Raw genomic sequence first — 4,073 nt, 5'->3', positions numbered from 1 at the left:
ATAATTGTATCCATGAGGTAATGTAAGACATCAAAGTAGAAGAGGTGGACCACGTTGACGGGTTGCCTTAATGGCCCGCATAGACCGTTTATGCCATGTATGAAGCCATTGTGCAAGAGACTAATAATGAGCAATGAAATATTTACAACTTGACATAAAAAAACAAAAGGTAAGACTATGTAGGTGAGCTCTTATCCCCATTCTGTTCCATTTCCACGCCACTTGAAAGTGTGACGTGGAAACGCAATGCATTGTGGGTCTAAATAGCTTATTGACATGGCTGAATACAAAACTCTGTGCTTAAGTTTGTTTTTGTTTTGGTGAGATTTTTCCTATTTCTAGCGTGAAAGCAAAGCCGAAGAAAGTCGGGTTGTGGAGCTAATTAAGAGATGACCTGGATAGCAGCTGTGAGACCATCAAACATGACTTTTAACACCATCACCTGGTACATGCTGGTGTGTCACTGACATTTTCGAACTGGTAAGTTTGATTCAAAACAGGTTTTGTTCTGTCCCACACATAGCAATTAGTAAGCTGTTTGCATTAGCCGAGCTAGCTGCGGGCAACCAAACAATGTACAGTATTTTGAAAAAAGGCGCGTTGTCTGTTTACTATTAGTAGTGGGTAAACACAAAAATTAAAGAGTATTTTTTTTGGGCAAAAAGTTGGGAATTTTTTATGTACAAAAGTCGAGATTTTTCCTGTCAAAACGTCTGGATTTTTTTATGTCAAAAAGTCTGAATTTTTTTATGTCCAAAAATCTGGATTTTTCTTGTCAAAAAGTTAAGATCTTTCCTGTCAAAAAGTCGGGATTTTTTCCGTCAAATAGTGTGGAATTTTTTATGTCAAGAAGTCTGGATTTTTTTGTAAGTGTTAAAAAGTCTGGATTTTTTTGTAAGTGTCAAAAAGTCTGGATTTTTTTCTGTCAAGAAGTCTGGATTTTTTTCCGTCAAATAGTGTGGAATTTTTTATGTCAAGAAGTCTGGATTTTTTTGTAAGTGTTAAAAAGTCTGGATTTTTTTTGCAAGTGTCAAAAAGTCTGGATTTTTTTTGTAAGTGTCAAAAAGTCTGGATTTTTTTCTGTCAAGAAGTTTGGATATTTTCCTGTCAAAAAGTCGGAATTTTTTTCTGTCAAAAAGTCAGGATTTATTCTGTCAAAATGTCGGGATTTTTCTGTCCAAAAATCTGGATTTTTTTACTATACGTATATATATATATATATATATATATATATATATATATTTATATATATATATATATATATATATATATATATACACACACATATATGTATATGTATATATATGTATTTGTATATATATGTTTGTGTATATCGATATGTATGTGTATGTATATATAGATGTATGTGTATATACGTGTATAAATATATATATATATGTGTGTATGTATATGTTAATATATATATATAAACAGTATATATATGTGTACGTATATATACATATATATGTGTGCATGTATATGCATATATATGTATATGTGTGTATTTGTATGTGTATATATATGTATATGTGTATATATGTTTATGTATATGTATATATATGTGTATAAATATGTATATGTATGTGTATATATACGTATATGTATATATATCTGTGTATATATGTGTGTGTATGTATATATATATGTATGTGTGTATTTGTATGTGTATATATATATGTATATGTGTATAAATGTTTATGTATATGTGTATATGTATATATATATATATGTATGAATATGTATGTATTTATATATGTGTATATATATATATGTGTGTGTGTGTGTTTATATATGTGTGTATGTGTATATATGTGTATGTATATGTGTGTGTGTATGTATGTATATATGTATATGTACACTATATATGTGTATATGTAAGTGGTGTAAAAGGACAGAAAGCAGTGATGATTCATATAAAAAAAAAAGACTGCTGGTAAGTTTTCACATTGACTTTATTGTAAAGTTGCTGTCAAATGAAGGCATTGGAAGATGATCCAGTCTCACGGAAGTTAACTTAAAATCCCAACGTAGTTAACATTGCAAAAAAACAAAACAGAAGGTACATTTTTTTTTTCCTTCATATTTTACAAGCAGCCTCGTCACTGCAAAGTCTGTAAAGGCACGTGTTATTATCCTCAGGTTTGATTCCCACAGGCCACCTTGATAGTCTGCACCTCGGAGATGTGGGACGACCTCTGGATGATGCGGCTGGTGAGCGTGGAGCTCCGTCCCGGCACGGCGGCGATGGCGGCGGGGGTCCTGGAGACGCCGCAGCTCAGCCCCACTGCAGCACCGGGCGCCGTCTTGATGTCCGCCCTGCAGTTCTGCCCTTGGGCCAGGCTGGTCAAGGCCACGGCGGCGTTGATCTCCCGCCAGTCTTGCTTCTGTGGACTCTGCTGACCTCGGTCCTGATGCTGACCGCTGAAACATCCAAAAAGTGAGTTGAAGCAGTTACACCAAACAAAGACTGCGGGTCATAATTACCTCTCACTTCTGCATGATGTGTAGTCCAAAGTCTCTGCACAATATTAAAAAAAACAACAACGTTATTTTGATTAATGCTCTATGAAACACAACACTAAGATCATTATTCCAATCACAGATGTAATTATTTTCCATAAAAAAAAATTCCACTCTTGAATGTCTTTAGCGGGCCAGGGGCCAACACTAACAGCTTGTTATTTTTTTGCCACTGAACGCAGTTTTTCTTTTTATTCCAGCAGTAACATCCTTTTCCAAGGAACTATTTCGGAACCTCTTATTTTATACCGAGAGAAAACATTGTTTTACCTCCTTCCAGTTTTAAATTGACTGCACGGGTAGTTTTTAGAAAAGGGTAATGAAAGGCCTCGCTGGTTGTTTTTTTGTGTATAATAAATTTTGTAGTACATCGGTATAACTTTCTGTCAGAAGCACCGATCTACATTTTGTACGTAAATTCTACTGTTTGTTTTAAATGTTGTATACAGCCTATTTTTTATATTTGTTAGCATGTCTCATGGCTGCACTGCTTCTGTTAGATGTTGTTGTCCAATCAGATTTCAGCTTCTATGTGTTGCCGTGTCAATGTAATCTGCCCAGGGCCTTCAGAATCAGGAGTGCAGGCCTGTGTCACTTCAAACTATTATACATAGCAATTGTCTGTTTCTTTATTTCAGTGTCTATATATATATATATATATATATATATATATATATATATATATATATATATATATATATATATATAATATACACGGTATATCCAATCAATCCAATCCACTTTATTTATATAGCACATTTAAACAACTATACAATTGTATATGTATATATATTTACATTTATATAATGTATGTATATGTATGTAAATGTGTGTGTATGTATATATGTATATATATTTATGTATGTGTATATAAATATATATATGCATGCATATACATGTATGTATATATATATATATATATATACATGTATGTATATATATATGTGTGTGTGTTTTTATGAATGTAAGTGTGTATATATATATATGTATATAAATTATATATATATAATTGTATGTATATATAAATATATGTGTATGTATGTATATATTTATGTACATATACAGGATGTCGTTGTGGTTTGAGACACTAGTGATTTAAGGCTATATATTAATAAACATTGATTGATGTGTGTATATATGTATATATATATATATAAATATATATATATTTATATATGTATATATATACATGTATAAATGTGTATATATGTATGGGTATATATATGTATGTACGTATATATATTTGTATGTGTATATACATTTATATGTATATATATGTATTATATACAGTATATGTGTGTAAAAATATATATGTGTGTGTGTGTATATATGGATGTATATATACACACATATGTATGTATGTATATATATATATATATACATACATACATACATACATACATGCATATATATGTATGTATATATATACACATATGTATATACACATATATGTGTGTATATATCCATATATGTGTATGTATATGTATGTATACATACATATATGTATGTATACATACATGTATGTATATATATATATATATATGTGTTTATAT

General features: G+C 30.9%; 2 long non-coding RNA genes across 2 annotated transcripts in view; one reads left to right on the top strand and one right to left on the bottom strand.

Annotated features, from left to right (window-relative positions):
* The first annotated feature begins 1,756 nt into the window (after positions 1–1,756).
* The window catches only part of LOC133545153 (uncharacterized), a 10,943-nt gene continuing 8,626 nt past the window's right edge, over positions 1,757–4,073 (top strand). The window contains exon 1 of the long non-coding RNA XR_009804739.1: positions 1,757–2,437. This is a non-coding gene — a long non-coding RNA (uncharacterized LOC133545153). The remainder of the gene's footprint in view (positions 2,438–4,073) is intronic.
* Positions 1,935–2,629, bottom strand: LOC133545152 (uncharacterized). Its single transcript, XR_009804738.1, has 2 exons — positions 2,485–2,629; positions 1,935–2,421 (listed from the first exon to the last, which is right to left on the bottom strand). It is a non-coding gene; the product is annotated as an uncharacterized LOC133545152 (long non-coding RNA).

The sequence above is a fragment of the Nerophis ophidion genome, linkage group LG28 (assembly GCF_033978795.1).
Source record: "Nerophis ophidion isolate RoL-2023_Sa linkage group LG28, RoL_Noph_v1.0, whole genome shotgun sequence".
Taxonomy (NCBI): domain Eukaryota; kingdom Metazoa; phylum Chordata; class Actinopteri; order Syngnathiformes; family Syngnathidae; genus Nerophis; species Nerophis ophidion.
This window is presented reverse-complemented; position numbering and strand designations above follow the sequence as displayed.